The sequence below is a fragment of the Phascolarctos cinereus genome, unplaced genomic scaffold (genome assembly GCF_003287225.1).
Source record: "Phascolarctos cinereus isolate Bilbo 61053 unplaced genomic scaffold, phaCin_HiC Scaffold_726;HRSCAF=1367, whole genome shotgun sequence".
NCBI classification, from domain to species: domain Eukaryota; kingdom Metazoa; phylum Chordata; class Mammalia; order Diprotodontia; family Phascolarctidae; genus Phascolarctos; species Phascolarctos cinereus.
The window spans coordinates 100,580,485-100,599,858 of NW_027556098.1; the positions used below are offsets into that span (position 1 = coordinate 100,580,485).

Below are 19,374 nucleotides of genomic sequence, written 5' to 3' on the forward strand. Positions count from 1 at the left end.
GGATGTATTTATGCCCATCAAGTTATTTATGCTTCTTGGAAGAAGGGATGCAGTAAAAGCAGTAAGATGTCAATCATAAAATTAACTCTGGATGGCTTCTTTTCTGCCTTTATGTTTTTCAACAAACCCCACACAATCAAAATTACTCTTTGACCAATCATTTTATATAATATCCTTTGGAGTGCTTTGTCCAAACGGAAATCTGTTACTGTCCATGACTAACTATGTGTAAGTATTTATAATGGAATAAATTGTTTTTCTACACAACACAGAATTAGCTCAAATAATTGGCATCAACGGATAACTCACCTGAGATCAGTTATAATAATAGCCTCACTCTCCAAGGCAAGGAAATCTGAAAAGGAGCTGGGAACTAGCCTCCATATCCAGCTGTTAGAGAACCTATGCCGTGCAGTTAGCAGCTAGGTCTTCTCCCATGGGGCCCAAAATGTTTGGGTCTGGTGCATGGCCATTGGTTTCCTTTGTAATCTTATTTTATTTTCTACATCTTACAACATTATTCTGAGGGCTCTGTGGGCTTCACTGGACTGCCAAAGGGGCCCACGATGCAAAAAAGTTTAAGAATGCCTGCTCTAGGGGCTTCAGCCACTCTGTTTTTGAGGTCCCTCTTTGGCCGATTGAGGATAGCAGTTCTCCTCTTGACTTGGGCAGAAGCAGAGTGCAGAAAAGGTTTTTCTCTCCTTTGTATCCAGAATCATTAATTCATTCAGTACTCTCCTGGGATCCAACCTAAAAATGGGTTTCAACATTTCTCACATGACCTTTTGATGTTTGTGTTAGTGTTGCTGTCATTGTTCTTGTTGATTTGTGAATTACTTGGTGTCAGGAACCCCAGGTTTGGAAGCTCCTTTCACTGATACAGCTAGGCAGCTAGGTGAAGCAGAAGATGGAAGTTGGATCTGGAGTCAGGAAATCTGAGTTCAAATCCAGCCTCAGACACTTGCTAGCTGTGTAACCTTCGGTAAACTGCTTAACTGCTGAGTTTCCTGAATCAGGAAAAATGGAGATAATAATAGTACCTACCTTGCACAGTTGTTGTGAGGCACATAGTAGACACTTAATAAATATTTGTTCCCTTCATCTGTAATCATAGAGATCTTAGAGAACTGTCTGGGGTATTGAGGTGAATAACTTGCAATTAGGATTAAGTGACTTGCCCAGGGTCACACAGTTAGTAAGTGTCTGAGGCCAGATTTGAACTTAGGTCCTTCTGACTCCAGGGTTGGTGCTCTATCCACTGCACTACCTAGCTGTCCCAACTTGCCCATTATCTTACAATTAATAGTGTCAGAGGAGGGATCTAAACTCAGATATTCCTGCCTCCAAAGCTGGCTCCTACTTCTCATCATGGAAGGGACGTCCTTAAAATAAGCTGATGGAGCCAGTACACCTGTGCAGTGATAGCTGTGAATATGAAAAACAAGATGAGAGATAACTGGGATAGGAGTATCCTGAACTAAAGTACAGGAATAAAATTAAAACTCCTCATTGTGTTAAAGTGTCGTCTAGGGTACCCTAATTGTCACCTTCTCCATTCAGGAGTCTACATATGTTGGACACAAGGCAGGATTACAGGTAGTTCTGCAAGTGAACTTGGCGTTGAAGACACCTAGCCTCTCTGTAGGCTGATATATCAGACAAGCTCCTTGACCTTGTAAGCAATGAGATTTTTGAATTAGTCTCCTGTATAAGGGAGGAGCCTTTGTTCCTTAGAATGTTCTAAATGAGGTTGGACAAAGAAGGTACTGTCTTAGAATCACACTGTATTGCATTAAAGGGCATATTGTAGGGAACAATCTGGTGGTGATCCCTAGGGTGAGGAACTGGGTGACCTGTAAGTTCTTTCTTCTTTGCAAATTTCAACAATATAAAACCTATTAGTTTCAAGCAGCCAGCTCCCTGAGGAACTGGGGGATAGAAATACAACAGGTGGCTTGGCTGGCTCTCTCAAACAGATGTAAAAGTGATGTGCCAGCATCTCTGAATGCCGCCAACCTTACCCTGATGCTACTCCTGCCTCATCTCATCCCATACTTTTTGGCCAGATACCTGATAAGTGAAATGATTAAACAGCACTTATCCTGGAGTTTCTTTGAGGAATAAATATAGAGCTGAGGAGGGATAGGGATTAGGTATCTTTTTAATCTGTTGACTATCTTCCGTGATATGTCCCATTTGGAGTACACTTATAGACTATGCTAAAGACTGGCATGAGGGATCCAGAGAGCTGCTCAGAAGCAAAGATGACTCCAAAAATGAAAATTAAAATAATTATTGTATAAAATGCATTATTATTTCATTTTGGGAAATAAGACTATCTAGTTCAAGCCCTTTGTTTTACAAATGTAGAAACTGAAGCACAGGGACATTACGGGAAGAGAGTAGAATATCATGGAAAATTAATACCGGAGATGATCCAAAGATGATTCCTTCCTTATATATATATATATATATATATATATATATATATATATATATATATATATATATATATATATATATATATCACTTTAAATGATATATTTAAGACAGTCCATTTTACTGGTAGGAAATCTGAGACTCTATAAGTTGAGATGATCAGAAAATGAGTCAGCAGTGAGATTACAGTCCTCTGACAGTGGTAGCTGGCAAATTTGAGGATAAGTGAGTCTGTATTGTGCCTAGTTATTTCTGAGGTCATAGCTGGACTATATTTCTGAGCTACTCCTGGGCTTAGCCAATGTTTGGTGCCCCCATCTCTAGCACTTCACCTGAATCCTCAAAGTCTTCAGATATTTCTAAATGTTTCAACAATCCCTAGCTATGCTCTCTACATATATTCTCATTCATAATCACACTTAAGGCACACTTAGGCAAAGATCGCCTCATATATCTTTCCCTACAGTCTCCTTTTCAGGACTTTCCTCCCCCATCTTGACAATTCCCTCCAGATGCATAGGGCCCTCATTCTGGCCTTGGGTACTTCAGGTCCCCCAACTTTGATGCTGCTTCAGGATCTCCCCATAAATAGTGACTCAACTCTAATTTTCTCTCTTCATTTCTTCCCCTCTATCAAAGTCCACATTTTGGGCATCTCATTCTATAGGGAGCTGCTGTTATGTTGGAAGAGTTATGGATTAATTCCCTCTTAATGTTACTAGCTTAATGCCTTACCTCTCTCAGGGATGGTTACATTTTTTATTGCTGTTTTATACAAAGTAATTTATAAAAAACATTTCTGTTGATTGAATTTTTAAAATTTTGTAAGATATTAATAAAGGATAAGGGAAGGGGTGAATACATAGGCATCCAGCTACTCCATTTATAGGTAGAACATGTTCCAAACATAATATTTTAGCCTATAACTTAATTGAGTGTACGTTATGAGCAAAGTCATGGCAGGCAGACATGTACAAGTAAATGAGTTAGAGTAAGATTACAAGACTCCCTTCTCAACTTCTTCCCAGCTGACAAGAGAAGAGCTCCTGCCTGTATAGGCTTCAAAATTGGGTGAATTTAGTGGAAAAGTAAAGGAGTTTTACCTGTTTTATGGTGAGATTTTTGTTATTATTTCTCTATCGAATGTGTTATATCTGTGTTCTTATACATGTAAAGAAATTGCAGTAAGTTGGCTTTTGTCAAAAAATGCACTAAGTTGAAACATTTGTTAGAAAGATTCTTGGCTAAGAACTTGGTTCTCTCTAGTTAACTTTGTGAAATCGAGCAAGTAAATCAGGTAGCCACTCTGAGCCTCAGCTTATCTTTAAAATTAGAGGTAATAATACTTGCCTTACCTAATTGACATTGTTTGTGTAAGGATCAGATGGGGTAACGTTTATGAAAAAAAAATATGTCTTAATGCACACTATAAGAATTAAGATACGTTGTCGTCACTGTTGTCTTTGTTGGTTGTTGGTGGTGGTGACAGCTGTGATTTCTGTTGCTGTTTGCTTTTCCCATGGTCCCTGGGAAACTGGATTTTATCTCAAACTCTATCTAAGCAGAGCAAAATGAAAGAGAAATTGCACAATTTTCTGGCTAATTTGATCATGTGGTCAGCTCCATGTGTCATCCAGAGAAAAACAACTAGCCTGCCTGATAGACATGTGCTGTCTGCTTTGATCAAATTAACTGGGCACAAGTCTGTCCTCACTAAGACAAAGCTAAGAAAAGTAAAATGAATAATATCGCTTTTATTTCTGTGCTAAGGTACTGAGAATTCTTGATTTAATTCAACCAGAATATGGCCTAACAGCTACTGTTTAATGTGTGGTACATGTACGTGTGTATGTGTGTTCCCAGCACCTTGATACTTCAGTATTTCCATGGATGTGTAATCTCATCAAATATGGAGTCTTTCCCATGGTAAATATCACAACCGACTCACATTTTCTCATTTTAGTGTAATTTTTGTCCATGCTTTTTTTTTTTTGCTTTTTGGTGAGGCAATTGGAGTTAAGTGACTTGCCCAGGGTCACACAGCTAGAAAGTATCAAGTGTCTGAGGCTGGATTTGAACTCAGGTCCTCCTGACTGCAAGGCCAGAGCTCTATCCACTGCACCACCTAGCTGCCCCTGTCCATTTCTTCTTACAAATCCTCCACAGGAGTTTCACCTGCCATTCTAAAGGCCTTCCTCAAAACATTACAAAGGTAGAAGTAGGACCCAGGGTGGCTGTTATATCTTCTCTACCTGTCACACATTTCCCTGATTATACTACTTCTCATGTACAGTTCTTCAGTGGTAATATTCTTCTCACTATTTTATCTACTATCCATCTCTTCATTATCTTTTGGGTGATCAATAATTTTATTATTTGGAGAACGATTTTTAGCCATATTGAATAACCAGGATATTATTGTCAAAAAAGGGGTGTTTTTGTTTCATTTATGCCATTAAAGTCACCAAAGGCTTTTTCTTTTATCCTTTTATATAGGCTTTTTATATCTTTTATTCTTTTCCTCTTATTCAGTTTCAGTCTTAGTCCTTTCTCCATGTGCAGTGAGTCCAAGATATCTATCTCTCCATCTATATAGATATAGAGATATACACTTCTTGTCATTCAGTCATTTTTCAGCAGTACCTGACTTTTCATGACTGTATTTGGGATTTTCATGGAAGAAATACTGCAGTGGTTTGCCATTTCCTTCTCCAGCTGATTTTATAGTTGAGGAACTGAGTAAAACAGGGTTAAGTGAATTGCCCAGAGTCACACAGCTAGTAAGTGTCTGAGGCCAGATTTGAATTCATGAAGAGGCATCTTCCTGATTCTGTACTTAGCATTCTATGCACTGTGTCACCTATCTGCCCTTATATTTATACATGCATGTCTGTAAATATACATAAATGTGCACATTTACAGATATGCATATATCTGTTGTGTGTATATATATGTATGTATGTATGTATGTATGTATGTGCATATATATATATATATATATATATATATATGCTGATGGAATGTCCATCCAATTATAAATCATAGTATTTTTTTTTCTCATGTGGATATATGTTCACTTTTGTCTAAAAGGAAAAAAAATAGAAAAAATTGCGGTAACTCATGACCTCAGAATCTTAGCACTAACACTCTTTTATAGAAGACACTTAGTTCATCATTTTCATTTTATAAAGAAATTGAAGTTTAGAGAGGTCAAGTGACTTGCCCAAAGTCACACGGATGGTAAGTCATAGAGCCCAAATTTAAACCAAAGTCCTATGATTCAAATTCCAGACTTTTTTGACTTTATCATATTTCTTGGATAATTGTTTCTTTTCTAGACAGGCCAAACTCTTTGTAAGATTATGATTCTCATTTAGCAGGTTCTAAAAAGTCCCAGGACTTGATGCAATGTGAATAAATGCCATCCACAAATGGGAGCATCTGGAGCACCTCTTCCTTTGGTAAGCTCACTGTTTTATACCTCCTTTGATATTAATAATTAGGAAGAAGTTGAACAAAGTTGGTGTACCTTTCAAGGAGTCTTGTATGGTCTTAACATCTGTATGGTAGACACACACTTGAAAAAAAGGCTTTAAGATAGCATTTAGTTCAACCAAATTAAATATGGATGTGTGTTATAGTTAACAAACAATAAGCACGTATGGGTTCTTAAATTCTCCATGCCTTTCAGTCCACTGTAAAGCTATAAAGATATAATCTGCTGTAGAATATTATTTATGAAAATTTTCCTTTTGCTTTCTCAAAGGAATATGTACTCAATATATATTTAGATTATTCTCATCAAGACTTTATAGAGATAAGACAATAGACAAATAGTTTACTAGTTATCACTATTTTGTCTATCGCTTTTTTTCTTGGACAATAGAGAACATACCTTGAGCCATGTGCTTTTTTTCCAACTATCGTATATCTTCCTATCTTTCAAATGTCCTGAGTACTGATCCCTCAACACCTTCAAAATTGTGTGGGCTCTATGGTGGACCACTCCTGTGTGTACTTGGTCTAGACTTTCAGCTCTTTCCATCTTTGGTTTTTCTTTTTTCTTTTTTTCAATGTGCTATTTTTGCTTCCTCATGCAGCTCACTGGAGATCGTGACATTAAAATCTGAACGTGGTGATTCTAATGTCACTAAAGGAGATAATAATTTCTTGTAGAAATTTTGACCAATCTTCTCAATTTTTAGTTTGTTGTCCTCATATTTTAGTCATCAAATGCTCTTTAAATGTCTTCAGTAACAATGAGAAAAGCAGAATATGATTCAGCTAGATGTGCATTTTTTTCTGAGTATTGGATTTTTTTTGCTTTTTCATTTTCTAACTCTAACATATAAATGTTCTTGTTTTACATGACTGAAAAAATTTACAAAGTATCAGACAAAAGAACTTCCAAGATTTTCCTGCAGAATAAAAGAAATTTGAGGATTTATTAAGTTTGTATTGACCCAGTAAGTGTAAGTCAGAAATCTAAAAACATTTAATAATATTTTCACTGGAAATGTTTCAGATTCTCTTTGAAAATATGCTGACTTCTGAAATGTGTTTGTCTTACTGGTAAATAGAAATCCTGTGTAACCAGATATCTCTGCTTAGACCAAAGTTTGCTTTGTTTTAATCAAATCTGATTTATCAGTTCACTTCAATGAAGTCCTTGTTACACTGGAGAATCATCTAATCTATTCTCTGTCAGCACTGGAACATATGGTATTCAACCAGACTCTATGATGAAAAAAAATAGAATTTTCTCAAACAAATGGGATAAATCTGTATAGTCCCAACATAACCAAAAAGTAACAGTTGAAGTTGTCTTTCTCAAAAGAAGTTTAATGACACTAAAAGGCATCAGAATTCAAATGACAATGTCTAATCCTGGCTCTTAAGAATTCATAATGAACACTTTCCTGCTCTTGGTAAAGAAGTAATAGAATATGGGTGTAGATTGTGACGCAAGTTTTTCGTTTCAGTTGCAAGTTTTTAATTTTGGTTTCTCTGTTGGCTTGTTTCTTTCAGTTGTGGAGTGTTTGCTGTTGTTGTTTGGTGATTGTTGTTTAAGAGAGGACCCTAAGTATCCCTGGGTTGCTTTTTAAGACTATAAATTGCAGAACAGTTCATGATCTGCATTGGTAGAAGAAGTCTCTTGACCTGGGTGCTCTCTGCATCAATGAAATCGCATATTGGCCTCCCCACCCCACCCCCTCAAAAAGAAGCTTCTCTTGAAATGGAGTGGGTATTGGGAAGTAAAAAGTGTTGCAAGCACAGCATCAATAAAACATTTTAAAAGATAAGATTAAATAAGTGTTGATTCTCAGTTGGATGTCCTGTATAGTCTCTCCTTTCTGGTTTCATAACACTGCTGATTCTTCCCATATTTGTCAGGCTGCTCCTTCTCAGTATCCTTCATTTATGCCACATTCAATAACTGTGAGGTGGCCCTGACTTCTCAGGTTGCCCTCACTGCCATCTCTCTCTTTCTGTCTCATTCTCTCTCACTCACTCTCTCTCTCTCTCTCTCTCTCTCTCTCTCCTTATATTCTTCTCTCCTACCTGCAAATACTCCCATGTTTGCCCATCCTTAAAAATTCTCAACTTGATCCTACCACTTATCATTTTGTCTCCTCCCCTTCCTGGTTAAACTTTCTTTTTTCAAAATTTTTATTATTTTTCTTAGGCAATTGGGATTAAGTAACTTGCCCAGGGTCACACAGCTAGTAAGTGTCAAGTGTTTGGTCTGAGACTGGATTTGAACTCAGGTCCTCTTGACTTCAGGGCCAGAGCTCTATCCACTGCGCCATCTAGCTGCCCCTTGGCTAAACTTTCTTAAAAGGATTGTTGGTGCTAGGTCCCTCAATACTTTTTGTCCTCTGTCTTCTAAATTCCCTGCAATCTGGCTTCTTACGTCATTGCTCAATTGAAATTGAGCTCCCCAAAGTTACTAATGAATGATCTTTTCCATGGCCCAATCTAATGTCATCTTCTCAAATCCTCATCTTTCTTAACTTCTTTGCAATCTTTGTCAGTACTGATCACTGTCTCCTCCTGGATACTCTCTCCTTTTTAAATCTTTGTGGCATTCCTCCTCCTGGTTCTTCTGTCTGTCCAACTACATCTCAGTCTCTTTTGCTGATTCTTTATGTCATACTTACTAATTTTGGGTATCCCCCAAACCTCTGCCCTGGACCTCTTCTCTTTTTTTCTAAGCTGTATCACTTGATGATCACATCAGCTCCCAGAAGTTCAATTATCATCTCTGTGCAGATAATTGCCAAATCTATATATCCAGCCTTAGTTTCTCTGAGTCACAATCTTGTATCTTCAATTGCCTTTTGAAGATCTCGAATTCAGCATGAACAAAACAGAACTCATTGTCTTTCCTTTCTTCTCTTCCTAACTTCCCTATTACTCTTGAGGGCACCATCATCCTCCTGTACACCCAAGTTACAACTTTGGTGTTATCCTCAATTCTTTCCTTTTACTTCACTCCACAAGCCAGTTTATTACAAAAATCTTGTTTCCACTCTCACAATATCTCTCATATGCATCTTCTTTTCTCCACTAATATATCCACAACCCTAGTTCAGACTCAAATAATTTCTTTACTAGACTGTTTCAATATCTTTCAAACTTATTTCCCTGCCTCAAACCTCTCCCTACTCCAAATCATCCTCCATTTACCCACATGGGTGATTTTTTTTTTATGTCACTCCTCCCACTCCACACTAAATGAGTTCTAGTGGCTCTCTATTACCACTGGGATCACATATAAATTCCTCTGTTGCACATTTAAAGTTCTTTATAACCTGGCCACTTCTTCCTACCCTTGTAGTCTTCTTATATTTCATCCTTTTCTATGTAGTCAGCATGCTGCCTACTTTCTATTCCCCCTATGTGATGCTCTATCTCCTATCTCTGTGCCTTTGCATTGGCTGTTCCCCATGCCTGGCTCTCCATCCTTAGCTCTACCTGTCCCTCAAACTGCTAGTGCAGGAATGGGGAACCTGCAGCCTCAAGGCCACATGCGGCCTTCTAGTTCCTTGGGTGCAGCCTTTTGACTGAGTCCAAGTTTTACAGAACAAATCTTTTTATGAAGAGGATTTGTTCTGTTAAGTTTGGATTCAGTCAAAGGGCTGACCTTGAGGACCTAGAAGGCCATATATGGCCTTGTCCCCCAACCTTGTGTTAATGCCTTCCTCAATTAGACTGCCTTTCAATGACTTTTTTTAATATCTTATATGTAGCTAGTGATTTACATGTTATCTCACCCATTAAAATATAAGCTCCTTCAGGGTAAAGATTGTTTTTTGTCTTTGTATGTTGAGTACTTAGCACAATAACTTGTATATAGTAAGCTCTTAATAAATGCTTGCTGAAACATTGTGCAATGACTAACTTTGATAAATTTAGCTCTTCTCAACAATGCAAGGATTTAAGACAGTTCCAAAAGACTCATGATAGAAAATGCTATCTACACCCAGAAAAAGAAAAAGGGTCTGAATGCAGATTGTAGCATACTATTTGCTTTCTCTCTCTCTCTCTCTCTCTCTCTCTCTCTCTCTCTCTCTCTCTCTCTCTCTCTCTCTCTCTGTTTCTTCTTTCTCATGGTTTCTCCCACATGGCTTCTCTCTTAATTCTTCTTTACAACATAACTAATGTGAAAATATATTTAATATGAATGTATAGCCTATATCAGATTGCACACCATCTTGGGGGGAGGGAGTGGAGGGAGAGAGAGAAAATTTAGAACTCAAAATTTTATGGAAGTGAATGTTGAAAATTAAAAATAAATGATTTTTTAAAATGCTTGCTGACTGACTAAAAAAGTACATTCCTTTGGGATGAAAATAACAACTTATATTTTTATACCACTTTTTAATTGACAAACACATTCTATAGGTAAGTGATTTGCAGGTCAAGAAAGGATAAATGGTCCCATCCCATAACTAGTAATTGGTCAAACCAGAAGTGGAATTCAAGTGTTCTAAATATTCCCCAACCATCATATTTTATTTTACATCACCTTGCTTTACATCCACCTTCCTTTTAAAGTATCCTTAGGCCCCAATCAGTGCTGCACTGGAGTCAGGTCCCAAGAGCCTCTTGTTAAATTTTCATTGTGAGCATTTACACCTTGGGAATTGTCAAACACTACAAATTAGGGTTTGAGGGGTTTTTTTGTCAGTTGTCTAGACTTGATAAAGTGATGGATAAAATGGTAATAATAGAGATTAAGCTTAAAAGTGCATTGCTGTGTATACTTTATTTTTTTTTCCAGAAAGCCAGTGTTAAACACTAGCACAAATATGGCCTTAATGCACTGAAATTAGCAATTATACAAAACTGTGGGAAAGTATATGGAAATTAATCTGCTGCTTAGGAGTCTTCAATTGTAAATTTTAAGCTGACTTCAAGATGACTTTCTTGAATGCTTTTTACCTTTCTGTATCTAACAACTACAAATATCAAATGAATGAATGAATAAAAAAGAGCAGGCTGCTTCAGAAATTTCCCCTCCTTGGAGGTCTTCAATTGAAAGATGAATGATGAATTGTCAGGCATAATGTAAAGAGTAGTTTTTATGTAGACATAGATTGAAATAGATGATGCCTCCTCCATCTCAGAAATTCAGTGATTTTGAATATGGCTAACTGGGACATGTCCATGTATAAAGCTGATGTTTCTTAGACAGACTTGTTTTGCAGATGTGCTCAGAGTTTTCTTTTGGCTTCACCTGTCACCAGGTGTTCTGTGCTCTATCACGAAAAAAAAAAAAAGTAAAATGTTAGCGTTATGTGCCAAACTGACATTTCTGGACTGTTCACATTGCTTTAGATCAAGCAATGATCCTCACATACATACACATAAATATACACAAAAGAAAATCTGTATGATTATTCATATAGCTAAGCATTACTTGAAACGTTGCCATGGGCTTATGAGCAATGGTGATGAATTTATAATCTGAAACACAGTGATTGTACTCCACGGTGACTAGGGTGTGTAATGCTTTCTGTAGGCAAAGGGTTGTCAATAGGTGGCTTCAAAAAATAATGAATATTTGCAGTATAATTTCATGGGTTGACTGAAACTTATTAGCCTTTATTTCCAATTTAGCATCATGATATGTTCCAGTACTAAACAGTTGTTTCAATGAAATATAGTCTATTACAATACCATTTAATTCCCCTATTAGTTATTTTTTTCCTTTTAAAATCATTTGTTGCTACATTATTTGTTTTTGCATGTATAGACACTGTGCATGCCAGTTATCTTTTGCTTTTATTAACTTGCTTTAGGCTTCTTGAATGAACTTCCTATTATTGAAGGGTTGGTTTTCCGAGGATTGATTTTCTAAGTAACATGTTCACTTTTTCCTCTCTTCCTTTATTTTCTGACTGCCCTTTCACTCCTTAAGTAGCAACTCCAAAAATGAATGAAAAAAGGAATTTTTAAAAATGAAGCCAAAATCAGTTCACTTAGCTTTCTATTAGTCTAGCTAATGGGGAGAAGCTTAAGATGCTTGACTAAGACAAGACTTCAGTATCTATGCAATTCCCATTTGCTATTGCTACAGATAAAAATTTGCTGTAACTGACTGAGGAAGTGAGATTAGATGCTCTCTAACGTTCCTGCCAACTTTAAGTATCTTGATATACAGGAATGTTTCAAGTATTCAGGTAAAAGAAGAAACTCCTGTTTATATTTGCCAACATAATGTCTTTTCAGTTGGGGAGTTAGGATGCAAAGAAGCTTAGTACTCAAGAGTGCAGAGTATAAAAGTGTGCATGGCCTCTTGTGTCTCTAAATCAGGGTCTATGCAATGACAAAAAAAACAGGTTGATTCAGTGAGAGAGGGGAAAAAAAGATCAATAGAACTGTGTTTTCTGTAGCATCTACCAAAGAAAAAATCAATTTATTGTCTGTACTTTTTACTTTCTAACCATTTATTTCGGTGTTGTACAGTGACAATTACAATTCCGAATTTTGTTCCTGTTGATACCTCCCCGTGCAGAGTTGCCCTGTAGCTACCAAATCATTCTGCCGCAGCACAAACCATTATGATGATTGTGAAGAGTAGGCATTGATTACCTTTGGCCTAAATCCTAAACTAAATTTAAATTCATAATTTACCTTCATTATGCCCCCATAGAAATCACTTATCTTGAACAAAATTCCAGAAAGTATTCAGTCTTCAAATCCAGAGAATTGACTAAACCCCATCAACTCAATTCAAGAAGCATTTATTAAGTTCCAATGACATGTGAGACATTGAGGATACACAAGGTATCCAGTCTCCAAAGAATCTACATTCTAAAAGAGAGGTGTTTTTAGTGTTCCTTTTTGATCTTTTATAATTAAACCTTAATTTATGAAGCATTTTTGTAAGAATGGTATGTTTATGACATATTAAGATGAGTTATAATTCTACTAAACTATGTGGGTATTAACCAGCAAGTGGAGAGAGATTACTAAATAATTTTAGATTCTACTTGAAATGTTGCAGGTGACATAATCAGTGTTGTTTGTTTTGTTTCCTTTAAAACAGGAGTCAAACTAGCATGATTAAGAACTTGGGAGCAATAATGTAAAGGAAAATAACACTAGAAGTCTTCAAATCTTTGATCAATGAATGCAGTGACTAGTCATGACTTCTTGATGACAGAAGCATGTCTCTTGCTTCCTGCTTCACTAAGAGAAAGTGAGTAGAACTTGTTTGGCTCCCAGCTCATGGTGGTGAAGGTGCAACTTCTTTCTGTTGTCCCAAATCCGGGTTCATCCGACACTGGCAGCAACCCCACAGCATCCAGGCCAAGCCTCCACCTTCATCGCCACCATCCTTCCCAGGTTTGACCCTAATGAAATTAAAGTTGTGTTTTTAAGGTGCAATGGTGGTGAAGTTGGTGCCACATCAGCTCTGGCCCCCAAACTTGGTCCCTTGGGTTTGTCTCCCAAAAGGGTTGGTGATGACATTGCCAAGGCAACCGGTGATTGGAAAGGGCTAAGGATCACAATGAAACTTACCATTCAGAACAGACAGGCCCAGATTGAGGTTGTCCCTTCTGCCTCATCCTTGATCATCAAAGCCCTAAAGGAACCTCCTCAGGAGACAAAGAAGCAGAAAAATATTAAACACAATGGAAACATCACTCTCAATGAAATTGTCAACATTGCTTGACAGATGAGGCACCAATTCTTGGCAAGAGACCTCTCTGGAACCATTAAAGAGATACTTGGAACAGCCCAGTCTGTGGGGCTGCAATATTGATGGCAGGCATCCTCATGATGTCATTGATGACATCAGTAATGGTGCTATGGAATGCCCAGCAAATTAAAAGCTATAAAGGATACTCTTGAACTAAATTAACATTTGACAACAACAATGGGAGAAAAAAGTGGGTGGAGAATGAGTGAGAAAAGAGGAAGACATTTTCAAACATGGTCAGTGGGTTGGTTTGGTTTTCTTGGTTGTACTCGTTTGGTGGGTTCTTTTGTAGTGCAGGGGAAGTCATTGTGAAGAAACAGAGGAATGGTGATTTTTTTTTTTAAGAAAGGAGTATCAGTGAAACATTTTTTTAAGGCAGTAAGAGCAGAGACTTCAATGGGGAGATTTTTTTAAGGAGAACCCAGACATTTGGAACTAAAAGAGAAGATTGGTCTCATTGTGTCAAGTAAAGTAAACTTTCCACAGTGCTAAAAAAAAAAATTCAAAGAGAGAGAACATAGAAAAGGCCCCAGGTTGCCACTTTTATCTAAAAGTGCCAGTAAGGCACTGTGGTATGATTTCCTGGGTAGAAACCAAGAATGTTTTTATATTTTTAATAGCACTAGGCATCTTTTTGGTCTTCAGTAAAAGTTAATAATTATAATATACCCTGTCCCCACTGGGACCCCTGACAAAAGTTGTCTTCTAAGTTCCTCATATCTGAGAAGACCATAACATTCTGTGTTCAAGGCCAACCCACTTCCTTAGACAGCGATGGCCCTCTTCCAGGTCCAGTTCATTCCTGCTGGTAGCTCTTGTCTGGATCCAATTGGCCTCAGCTGGAGGTCCAGATGGCTCATTCCTCATTCCCCTGCAGGGTTTCAATGGTGTCCACCCCTTCCTGATCCCTCTGCCATTAGTGAAGTCAGACAGGGCAAACTTACACTAGGTCACAACAAGAGCTCAGTAGGGCTTATGTATTCAACTGCTGGTGGAAAGAATCATCTTCTAGCTCCAGAAAGGGGCTGATATTTTTTAGTCAGCTGCAAGTAAGCAAATCGCAATAAGGGAGCCATGGAAATTCATTAATGCTCATAACATTTTATTGACATATATGGTGATCGTTATGCTGTCTGTACAGTAAATAAGGTCCCCTGAGGCAGATTCAAGAATTGGAAGAAAGATAACTATTTTGAGCTATCCTTGACTTCAGAAAGTGCAATGAGCTCTTACTCTGTAAGTCTTTTTGCTGTGAACTTTTCAACATGCATATACATTGACAGGCTTAACCGGGTCAAGAGTCAATACTTTTATCTCCTTCAATGTGTTAGCAGTTTTTACAGGAACTAATACGTTAGTCATTTCTACTTCCATTTTGTCTTATTTCAATGTATTTGTATCATAAAGCTTTCACAGGACTGATAGTAGTAAGCTTCATTAAATTTTGTTTGTAACAAAATACTGGTCTTCCATATCTCATACAAATCAAAGGTCAATTAATTTCACTTACTAGAGTCAGAATGAATTTTTTATGGGGAAGACCAATGAAAGAGTAGTCTTTAACACACTAGTAATATCTCTAGAGTCAGCCATCAGGATGATGGACAATTTGGTAATTAACCAGGGGCTCAGGACCCTAAAGAGGTTAAGGTACTATCTATTCCTTACGGGAGACTAGTCTTTCTATATTTTGAAAATCTTTCTAATAAACAAATTGATGGAGTGAATAAGCAAATCTAAAAGAACAATACACATAATGATTGTATCAATGTAAATAAAAAGCTCACTAATAGAAATATCAATGAAGATCATAGAGAGGAGATACTGAAACATACCTCCCTCTTCATAGTGTGTATTTATGAAAAAAACAAAACTTAAAAGAGTTAAGGAAAACATCAGCCTAGGCTTTGAATAACAATCAAAATTTTTGAACACCTAATCCTAGCAATAGCACCACTCTATGTACAATAAGGGATAAGAAAAATGGTATAATATGTTCCTTGCCTCAAAAAGTCTGTAATTTTGTTGAGGATGCAAGACACAAAATAATTGGAGTATAAAATGAGGCACAACAAGTTGTGATGAGTAGCAGATTGTCCTTGATGGCAAGAAGACCTCAGTTAAGTCCTGGCTCTGATATGTTAAGGAGGTGTGTGACCAAGGACAAGTCACTTAACTTCTCCATGCCCCAGGCAACTCTCTAAAACTAAGCTGCTGATTGGCTTTGGTAGAGGGAGTTTCCACAATGGGAGTTGAAATCCACACCACAGACGAAATCCTAGGTCCCAACTGATAATTTCTGCTAAGAAACTATTTTTCTGCTAAGAAAATATTTTTACAACTTAGGATGCTTTCTTGATTTTCTTCTGCTTCTAGACCAGCCTAGGATGAAGTCTTTCATAGGAGCTTCTTTCTAAGCTTTTTTGAGTCAGAAATTAACTAGCCATTAATTGATCAGAAAGGCTGCTAAGTGTAATAAGAGTGACAGGAAGATTCAGTGAAAGCATATAAATGGGCAACAGTGCATTGCTTGCAAGAAAGGAAATTGCATCCAAATGATCTGGGTTTCAGCTACACAAAGCAGTGTTTGATATCTTTGACATATAAATGAGATATATAGATATGTATGTATATGTATGTATGTATAACCTAGCTTCCTTAAGCCTGAGAAGTTTTACATATTGCTGCATTTGTAAAGGGAGACATGACTATTGATTGATGTAAAGAACGCTGATAATGATACTACAAATCTATTTAATGGAGCTACTGAGTTGTGATAATCTGAGTAATGGTCTTACTGAGTTTGTTCCAGGGGCAGCTAAGGGGTGCAGTGGATAGAGCAGTGGCCCTGGATTCAGGAGGACCTGAGTTCAAATCCGGCCTCAGACACATAATACTTACTAGCTGCGTGACCCTGGGCAAGTCACTTAACCCCATTGCCTAGCCAAAAAAAAAAAAAGAATTTGTTCCACAAGCATTCTTCTATGGTGGCAACTGGTTGGCACAGTGGATAGAGCACTGGCCTTGGAGTCAGGAGGACCTAAGTTCAAATCCAGCCTCAGACACATAACACTCAGTAGCTATGTGACTCTGGGCAACTCACTTAACCTCAACTGCCACACCATAAAAAAAGAGAGAGAGAGACAGAGAGAGACAGAGACAGAGACACAGAGAGAGAGAGAGATACATGGACAGAGAACACTAGAGGAAGAAGAGAAAGTCATTAGTAGACATTAATGGGAATTCATCTCCATCGTGTCTCTGGACTTGCTTTAAAAATGATAGCTAGATATGTAGATGGATGGGTAGAGAGATAGATATACATACATGCATACATATAAACATAGATAGAGCTATATCTGTAGATATATGTCTACACACATACATAAATAGAGTTAGGTGGTGCAGTATATAAAGTACTGATCCTGGAGTCAGGAAGACCTGAGTTCAAATCTGACCCCAGGCACTTACTAGCTTTGTGATCATGGGCAAGTCATTTAATCTCTATTTGTCTCAGCTTCCTCGTCTGTAAAATGGAGATGATAATAATAGCACCTACCTTCTACGGTTGTTGTGAGGATCAAATGAAACAATAATTGTAAAGAATTTAGCACAAGGCCTGGCACATAGTAAGCACTTTATAGTGTTAGTTGATGGCTATTATTATCATACACATATATAAATACACATGGTATGTGTGTATGAGTACTGCATCTAGATGTACACAAATGTGTGTGCATACACACGTATTTATACAAGTATACACATGCACACATAAACATTCCAAAGTGTGTAGCACTGATTTAAAAAGCAGAGTAGGAATTTAGAGATGAGAGAAAGCAGCATGAGATGGAGTCTTAAGAGGGAAATGTAACTTGGACTGTACAGTGAAGGATTGGTAAGATTTGGATCATACCCAGAAGTGAAGAAGCTATTCCAGTGAGGGAAATGGCATGAGGAGAAGTACTGAAGCAAGAATGTGCATGGTCCACATCACCTACAGAGAGAAGTCTCCCTGACTGGGAGAATTTATTGTTGTTCATTCATTTCAGTCATGTCTGACTCTTCGTGACCCCATGGACCTCTGTCCATGGGTTGGTTTTTTTTTTTTGGTTTTGTCTTTTTGGTGTTTTTGGCTAGGCAAAGTTACTTGACTTGCCCAGGGAATGGGAGTTTTCTTAACAAAGGTACTGGAGTGCTTTGCCCTCTCCTTTCCACTGGCAAACAGGTTAAGTGACTTGTCCAAGATCACATAGCTAGAAAGTTTCTGAGGCTGGATTTGAGCTCAGGTCTTCCTGACTCCAAACCTAGTGCTTTATCCAGTGTGCCACCTACCTGCCTCATGGAAAGCAAATACACAACTATAAGAAATGAGATTTCCAAGACAAAAGAAGTCTGGTCTATATTTATTGACTTATGCAAGAAAGAAAAAGAACATTATGCTAGATTTTGCTGTTTTGGAAACTGGAACATAAACTCAATTTTCCCTTCCATGCCTCCTTAAAGAAAAGACTAAAAGATTTTCATTATGACATTGAAACATATGGAACAAACTTAAAAGTTTTATACAATCATGGGGTTATCTCTTTAAAGCATTTTGAAATTATATCTATGTAAGCTGCAATGGAGAGACCTGTAATTTTAGCTCCCTAGAGAATGTTTTATAAGAAAACCTCTCAGTGAAGATATGCCACTGTTTCATTCCTCCCCAGACTTTCTCTACAATATCCAGATACCTCTTTACCCTGAAGCTCAATTCACCCCTGGATTTTACATGTTGGAAGTACACTCCACCCCTGAGGCATCTCTCTGATTGGCTGATTCCTCCCTGAACCTCCATTTTCAGGAGCCAGCCATGTCTTTATTCCTTTCCTGGCTGCACTGTGAACTGTCCTAGACTTTTTCTACAATACTTCCTTGTCTAATACCTCCTCTCCACACCAGTCCCACCACCTCCTTTTTTTCAGCTTTCTAGAGGCATTGAGGTGACCCAGGAGATAGAGAGCACTACACTTAGTCAGGAAACAGAGTTCAAATCCAGCCTCAGACACTTACTAGCTTTGTGGCCCTGGACATATCACTTAAAATAGTCTGCCTCAGTTTTCCTCAATGATAAAATGGGGATAATAATAGTACTTACTTCCCTTGCTTATTGAGGATCAAATAAGATAATAGTTGTAAAGCACTTAGCACAGCTATGGCACGTAATAGATGCTTGATAAATATTTGTTTCCTTCCTTTTCTGTTACATTCGAATGTAGTAAGCTCCTCGAGGGCAGAGACTGTTTCTGCTTGGACTTGCATTCTTAGAACTGAATACCACGACTGCCCTTGTTATTGTTGCTGTTGTCATTCAATGATATCTACCTCTTCAGGGCTCCATGGGCCATAACACGGTAGACCCTTCTATCCTCCACTATCTCTCAAAGTCTGTCTAAGCTTATGTCCATTGATACTATCTATCCATGTCATCCTCTGACATCCCCTTTTCCTTTTGCTTTCAATCTTTCCCAACATCAGGATCTTTTCCAATAAATCCCATCTTCTCATTGTATGACCAAAATATTTAAGGTTCAGCTTCAGTATTTGACCTTCCAGTGAATCCTGAATTAATTTCCTTTGCTGTCCAAAGGACTCTCAAAAGTCTTTTCCAGCACCACAATTTGAAAGGATTGATTCTCCAGTGCTCAGCTTTCCTTATATTCCAACCTTCACAGACA

General features: G+C 37.7%; 1 pseudogene; it reads left to right on the forward strand.

The window, feature by feature from the left end:
* Positions 1 to 13,077: 13,077 nt before the first annotated feature.
* Positions 13,078 to 13,784, forward strand: LOC110222256 (large ribosomal subunit protein uL11 pseudogene; annotated as a pseudogene).
* The last annotated feature ends 5,590 nt before the right edge of the window (positions 13,785 to 19,374 follow it).